Raw genomic sequence first — 8036 nt, forward strand, 5'->3', positions numbered from 1 at the left:
CATTTCTGTCTCACTGCAAATTCTCAAAAGAAATAAACTGTTTAGCCCATCCTGATTACATAACTTTGTCTAATCAAGCATGACCAAGTTGAAAGTGTCATTTGAAAGACAAATCTATGGCCAACAGTTCTCCTATTTATGTTTTAGTTTTCTGGTGAATATATATATTTAGAATTAGCCAGCTGTATTCAATACAAATGATTCCAATTGTGTTGGCAATATCCAAAGCATTGTAATCAAGAGTCAGTCAAACATATGCCTCCTTCTGCCCATCAGGCCCAAACAGGGTGTTGACCTTGGCCACATCAGTGTCATAGAGCTTCTTCACAGTCTGCTTAATCTGGTGCTTTTTGGACTCAAAATCCACAATGAATACAAGTGCATTATCTTTTATTTTCTTTATGCTTGATTCAGTGGTCAGTAGCAACTTGATAACAACATAGTGGTCAAGTTTCTTTCTCTTGAGGGTGATGTTCCAAGGATATTTGAGCTGCCTCTGGAGCTGCAGTATCTTGGGCCGCTGGAAGGTGGGTGATGTGCAGATCCTCTTTATTTTTGTGGCTGTGGACTCCTTTCAGCACTGCCTTCTTGAGCTTCAAAGCCTTTGCTTTCACTTTGGCTTTAGGAGGCTTCAGGAGCTTCTTTCTTCATCATCTTGTGAAAAGGCTCTATATTTTTTTGAGTAAGTGTGTGAGACTATCAGTGAAGAGACTATGGCAGCACCACACTACCATGCACCTAAAGCTCTCTTATCCCACCCCAAATGTAAATATGGCAAGCTTGCTATCCCATCACAAACATACACATGGTAGGCTTGAATAATATCATGTAAATATGTTTTTTCAGCAAATATGAGTTGAACATTTTCTTTGTGCCCACAGCTGAGCAACAGCAATGAGGAAGTGTTGATTGCCTTTAAATTCTACTGAGATTAACAGAGCATAAATGAGTTCCCTTATCATTAAACAAGAAGATTATTGATTACAAAAAATGTTGTGAAAGATAGAGAATGGAGAGAAACCAAGATTAAGGCCTTAAATTCCCTTTAAAATTGGTAAAAGAGACCTTGGAGGAATCGACCTCTATTCTGAAATGTGAATGAGGAGAAGAAACCAGTTATAGGAGGCAGGAGCCTTTAGGGAAAAGGTTGAAAGGATAAATAATACATTGTGTTTGCACACAGAAAAGAGGCACAGCAAGAGCTAAGGACCAGCCTGCCCAACATAGTGAGACCCCATTTCTACAAAAAAAAAAAATAAGAATTAATTGGGTTCAGTGGCACACTGGTAGTAGTCCCAACTACTTGAAAGGCTGAGGCAGAAGGATTACTTGAATCCAGGAAGTTAAGGCTGCAGTGAGCCAGGATTGCACCATGGCTGCACTCAGCCTGGATGATAAGGAGCCTGTCCCAAAAAACAAGTGAAACAGAGAGAGAGAAAAAAGGAAGGGAAGGGGAGGGGAAGGGTAGAAAAGGGTGGGGAGGGAAGAAGGGGAGCAAAGAAGGAAGGGAAGAAGGAAGGAAAGAAGGCAGGCAGGCACTGGCTACAGCAAAATGAAGGACAAAGCAGCAGTAGAGTTTGGGAAGGTGAGTAGACGAAATATGACCTAACACTTGTAAGCTTATTAAAAAAATAGTTGGGAATCATTCCAAGATGGCTGAATAGGAATAGCTCCAGTCTGCAGCCCCCAGAATGATCAATGCAGAATATGGGTGATTTCTGCATTTCCAACTGAGGTACCTGGGTCATCTCACTGGGACAGATTGGACAGTGGGTGCAGACCATGGAGGGTGAGCCGAAGCAGGGCGGGGCATCGCCTTACCCGGGAAGTGTAAGAGGCCAGGGGATTTCCCTTTCCTAGCCATGGGAAGCCATGTCAGATGGTATCTGGAAAATCTGGACACTCCCGCCCTAATACTGTGCTTTTCAAAAGGTCTAAGCAAACAGCACACCAGGAGATTATATCCCGCACCTGGCTTGGCAGGTCCCACATTTACGGAGCCTTTCTCACTGCTAGCGCAACAGTGCAAGATCCAACTGTGAGGTGCCAGCCTGGCTGGGTGAGGGGTGTCCGCAATTGCTGAGGCTTGAATAGGTAAAAGGAGTGGCCGGGAAGCTCAAACTGGGTGGATCCCAACGCAGCGCAATGAGGCCTGCCTGCCTCTGTAGACTCCACCTCTGGGGGCAGGTTATAGCTGAAAAAAAGGCAGCAGAAACTTCTGCAGACTTAAACATCCCTGTCTGACAGCTCTGAAGAGAGCAGTGGTTCTTCCAGCATGGAGTTTGAGCTCTAGAAACAGACAGACTGCCTCCTGAAGTGGTTCCCTGACTCCTGTGTAGCCTAACTGGGAGACACTGCCCAGTAGGGGCTGACTGACACCTCATACATCCAGGTGCCCCTGTGAGATGAAGCTTCCAGAGGAAGGATCAGGCAGCAATATTTGCTCTTCTGCAATATTTGCCATTCTGCAGCCTCTGCTGGTGATACCCAGGTAAACATGGTCTGGAGTAGACCTCCAGCAAAGTCCAACAGACCTGAAGCTGAGGGTATTGACTGTTGGAAGGAAAACTAGCAAACAGAAAAGAATAGCATCAACATGAACAAAAAGGACATCCACACCAAAACCCCATCTATAGGTCACCATTATCAAAGACCAGAGGTAGATAAAACCACAAAGATGGTGAGAAACTAGAGCAGAAAACCTGAAAATTCTAAAAACCAGTGTGCCTCTTCTCCTCCAAAGGATCACAGCTCCTCGCCAGCAACAGAACAAAGCTGGATGGAGAATGAATTTGACAAGATGACAGAAGTAGGCTTCAGAAGGTCAGTAATAACAAACTTCTCCAAGCTAAAGGAGGATAACTGAACCCATTGCAAGGAAGTTAAAAACCTTGAAAGAAGATTAGACAAATGGCTAACTAGAATAAACAGCATAGAGAAGACCTTAAATGACCTGATGGAGCTGAAAACCATGGCACGAGAACTACGTGATGCATGCATAAGCTTCAGTAGCTGATTTGATCAAGTGGAAGAAAGGGTATCAGTTATTGAAGACCAAATGAATGAAATGAAGTGAGAAGAGAAGTTTAGAGAAAAAAGAGTAAAAAGAAATGAACAAAGCCTCCAAGAAATATGGGAGTATGTGAAAAGACCAAATCTACGTTTGTTTGGTGTACCTGAAAGTGACAGGGAGAATGGAACCAAGTTTGAAAACACTTTTCAGGATATTATCCGAGAGAACTTCCCCAAGCTAGCAAGGCCAACATTCAAATTCAGGAAATACAGAGAACACCACAAAGATACTTCTCGAGAAGAGCAATCCCAAGACACATAATTGTCAGATTCATCAAGGTTGAAATGAAGGAAAAAATGTTAAGGCAGCCAGAAAGAAAGATCTGGTTATCCACAAAGGGAAGTCCATCAGACTAACAGCAGATCTCTTGGTAGAAACTCTACAAGCCAGAAGAGAGTGGAGGCCAATATTCAACATTCTTTAAAAAAAAAAAAAAAAAAAAAGAATTTTCAATCCAGAACTTCATATCCATCCAAACTAAGCTTCATAAATGAAGGAGAAATGAAATCCTTTACAGACAAGCAAATGCTGAGAGATTTTGTCAACACCAGGCCTGCCTTACAAGAGCTCCTAAAGGCAGCACTAAACATGGAAAGGAACAACCAGTACCAGCCAGTGCAAAAACATGCCAAATTGTAAAGACCATCGATGCTAGGAAGAAACTACATCAACTAATGGGCAAAATAACCAGCTAACATCATAATGACAGGATCAAGTTCACACATAACAATATAACCTTAAATGTAAATGGGCTAAATGCCCCCAATTAAAAGACGCAGACTGGTAAACTGGACAAAGAGTCAAGACCCATCAGTGTGCTGTATTCAGGAGACCCATCTCATGTGCAGAGACACACATAGGCCCAAAATAAAAGGATGGAGGAAGATCTACCAAGCAAATGGAAAACAAAGAAAAGCAGGGGTTGCAATCCTAGTCTCTGAAAGAAAAAAAAAAAAAAAAACAGATTTTAAACAAACAGAGATCAAAAGTGACAAAGAAGGACATTATGTAATAGTAAAGGGATCAATTCAACAAGAAGAGCTAACTATCCTAAATACATGTGCACCCAATACAGGAGCACCCAGATTCATAAAACAAGTCCTTAGCTATCTTCAAAGAAACTTAGACTCCCACACAATAATAATAGGAGACTTTAACACCCCACTGTCAATGTTAAACAGATCAACAAGACAGAAGGTTAACAAGGATATCCAGGACTTCAACTCAACTCTGCACTAAGCAGACCTAATAGACATCTAGAGAACTCTCCACCCCAAATCAACAAAATATACATTCTTCTCAGCACTACATCACACTTATTCCAAAACTGACCATATAGTTGGAAGTAAAGACTCCTGAGGAAATGTAAAAGAACAGAAATCACAAAAAAACTGTCTCTCAGATCAGGAGGATCTCCACTGAGATGCACGGGACCCTGGAGGACCAGCTCAGCCACCTGCGGCAGTATGAGAAGAGCATCATCAACTATAAGCCAAAGATTGATCAGCTGGAGGGCGACCACCAGCTCATCCAGCAGGCACTCGTCTTTGGCAACAAGCACACCAACTACATCATGGAGCACATCCGTGTGGGCTGGAAGTAGCTGCTCACCACCATTTCCAGGACCATCAATGAGGCGGAGAACCAGATCCTGACCTGAGATGCCAAGGGCATCAGCCAGGAGCAGATGAATGAGTTCCAGATCTCCTTCAACCACGTTGACTGGGATCACTCCGCACACTGGGTCCTGAGGAGTTCAAAGCCTGCCTCATTGGCTTGGGTTATGATATTGGCAATGACCCCTAGGGATAAGCAGAATTTGCCTGCATCATGAGCATTGTGGATCCCAACTGGCTGGGGGTAGTGACATTCCAGGCCTTCATCAACTTCATGTCCCACGAGACAGCCATACAGATACAGCAGACCAAGTCATGGCTTCCTTCAAGATCCTGGCTGGGGACAAGGACTACATTACCGTGTACGAGCTGCACCATGAGCTGCCTCCTGACCAGGCAGAGTACTGCATGGCACAGATGGTCCCCAACACCAGCTCCAATTCCATGCTAGGTGCTCTGGACTACATGTCCTTCCCCACAGTGCTATGTGGTGAGAGTGACCTCTAATTCACTCCACCCAGCCACTCTCGTCCTGTGTGCCATGCCCTGCCTTGCACCTCCACCATCGCCCATCTCCTGCCTAGGTTTTGTTTCAGCTCCCAGCCTCCATCAGGCGAGCTGGGGCCCACGTGGCATCGAGCCTCCCTGCCTGGGAAGTGACAGTTTACAAAATTATTTTCTGCAAAAAAGAAAAAAAAAAAAAGGCACGTTAAAAACCAAAAAACTACATATCTTATTATAGAAAAAGTATTTTTTCTCCACCAAATGGAAAAAAGAGGAAAGATTAACTATTTGCACCAAAATGTCTTGTTTTGTTGTGACATGGGAAAATAACCAAGCACAAAGTAATATTCTATCCTTTTTACGATTTTTTTTCTTCTATCTATTCCATCTGCTGTATTCATTTCTGCAATCTCATGTCTACTTTGGTGTGGGAGTTGGGGTAGGGGGTACTCTTGTCAAAAGGCACATTGGTGATTGTGTGTTTGCTAGCTCACTTGTCCATGAAAATATTTTATGATATTAAAGAAAATCTTTTGAAATGGCTGTTTTTTTAAGGAAGAGAATTTATGTGGCTTCTCATTTTTAAATCCCCAGAGGTGTGACTGGTCTCTTTCTCAACTCATACTTTAAAAATTTTAATATTGTCTATAAAAAATATGACAAACTTGGAGAACATGGACAACTTTGATATTGCTTGGCAAGAACGGTATTGAAACAACCACGTTCCAAAAAAAAAAAAAAAAAAAAAAAAAAACTGTCTCTCAGACCACAGTGCAATCAAATTAGAACTCAGGATTAAGAAATTCACTCAAAATCACATGACTACATGGAAACTGAGCAATCTGCTCCTGAATGACTACTGGGTACATAACAAAATGAAGGCAGAAATAAAGATGTGCTTTGAAACCAATAAGAACAAAGACACAACATACCAGAATCTCTGGGACACGTTTAAAGCAATTTAAACGTGGGAAATTTATAGCACTAAATACCCACAAGATAAGGCAGGAAAGATCTGAAACTGACACCCTAACATCACAATTAAAAGGACTAGATAAGCAAGGGCAAACAAATTCCAAAGCTAGCAGAAGGCAAAAATTAACTATGATCAGAGCGGAACTGAAGGAGATAGAGACACAAAAAACCCTTCAAAAAATCAATGAACCCAGGAGCTGGTTTTTTGAAAAGATCAACAAAATATATAGACCACTAGCAAGACTAATAAAGAAGAAAAGAGAGAAGAATTAAATAGATGCAATAAAAAATGATAAAGGGGATATCACCACTGATCCCATAGATATACAAACTATCATCAGAGAATACTATAAACACCTCTATGCAAATAACCCAGAAAATCTAGAAGAAATGGATAAATTCCTGGACACATACACCCTCCCAAGACTAAACCAGGAAGAAGTTGAATCCCTGCAGAGACCAATAATAGGCTCTGAAATTGAGGCAATCATTAACAGCCTACCAACCAAAAAAAGTCCAGGACCAGATGGATTCACAGAGGAATTCTACCAGAGGTACAAAGAGGAGCTGGTACCATTCCTTCTGAAACTATTCCAATCAACAGAAAAAGAGGTACTCTTCTCTAACTCATTTTATGAGGCCAGCATCATACTCATACCAAAGCCTGGCAGAGACACAACAAAAAAAAGAGAATTTTAGGCCAATATCCCTGATGAATATTGATGCAAAAATCCTGAATAAAATACTGGCAAACCGAATCCAGCAGCACATCAAAAAGCTTATCCACAATGATCAAGTCAGCTTCATCCCTGGGATGCAAGGCTGGTTTAACATATGCAAATCAATAAAGGTAATTCATCACATAAACAGAACCAAAGACAAAGACCACATGATTATCTCAATAGTTGCAGAAAAGGCCTTTGACAAAATTCAACAGCCCTTCATGCTAAAAACTCTTAATAAACTAGGTATTGATGGGACGTATCTCAAAATAATAAGAGCTATTTATGACAAACCCACAGCCAATATCACACTGAGTGGGCAAAAACTGGAAGCATTCCCTTTGAAAACTGGCACAAGACAGGGATGCCCTCTCTCACCACTCCTGTTCAACATAGTGTTGGAAGTTCTGGCCAGGACAATCAAGCAAAAGAAAGAAATAAAGGGTATTCAATAAGGAAAAGAGGAAGTCAAATTGTCCCTGTTTGCAGACGATATGACTGTATATTTAGAAAACCCCATCGCTTCAACCCCAAATCTTAAGCTGATAAGCAACTTCAACGAAGTCTTAGGATACAAAATCAAGATGCAAAAATCACAAGCATTCCTATACACCAATAAGGGACAGAGAGCCAAATCATGAGTGAACACCCATTCACAACTGCTTCAAAGAGAATAAAATACCTAGGAAGCCAACTTATAAGCAATGTAAAGGACCTCTTCAAAGAGAACTACAAACCACTGCTCAACAAAATAAAAGAGGACACAAACGAATAGAAGAATATTCCATGCTCATGGATAAGAAGAATCAAATATCGTGAAAATGACCATACTGCTCAAGGTAATTTATAGATTCAATGCCATCCCCATTAAGCTACCAATGACTTTCTTCACAGAATTGGAAAAAAACCACTTTAAAGTTCATATGGAACCAAAAAAGATCCCACATTGCCAAGACAATCCTAAGCAAAAAGAACAAAGCTGGCGGCATCACACTACCTGACTTCAAAGTATACTACAAGGCTACAGTAACCAAAACAGCATAGTATTGGTACCAAAACAGAGATATAGACCCATGAAACAGAACAGAGGCCTCAGAAATAACACCACACATCTACAACCATCTGAACTTTGACAAACCTGATAAA

General features: G+C 41.5%; 1 pseudogene; it reads left to right on the forward strand.

Annotated features, from left to right (window-relative positions):
* The first annotated feature begins 1552 nt into the window (after nt 1-1552).
* Nucleotides 1553-5196, forward strand: LOC111544971 (annotated as a pseudogene).
* Nucleotides 5197-8036: the final 2840 nt, after the last annotated feature.

The sequence above is a fragment of the Piliocolobus tephrosceles genome, chromosome 10 (genome assembly GCF_002776525.5).
Source record: "Piliocolobus tephrosceles isolate RC106 chromosome 10, ASM277652v3, whole genome shotgun sequence".
Classification (NCBI taxonomy): domain Eukaryota; kingdom Metazoa; phylum Chordata; class Mammalia; order Primates; family Cercopithecidae; genus Piliocolobus; species Piliocolobus tephrosceles.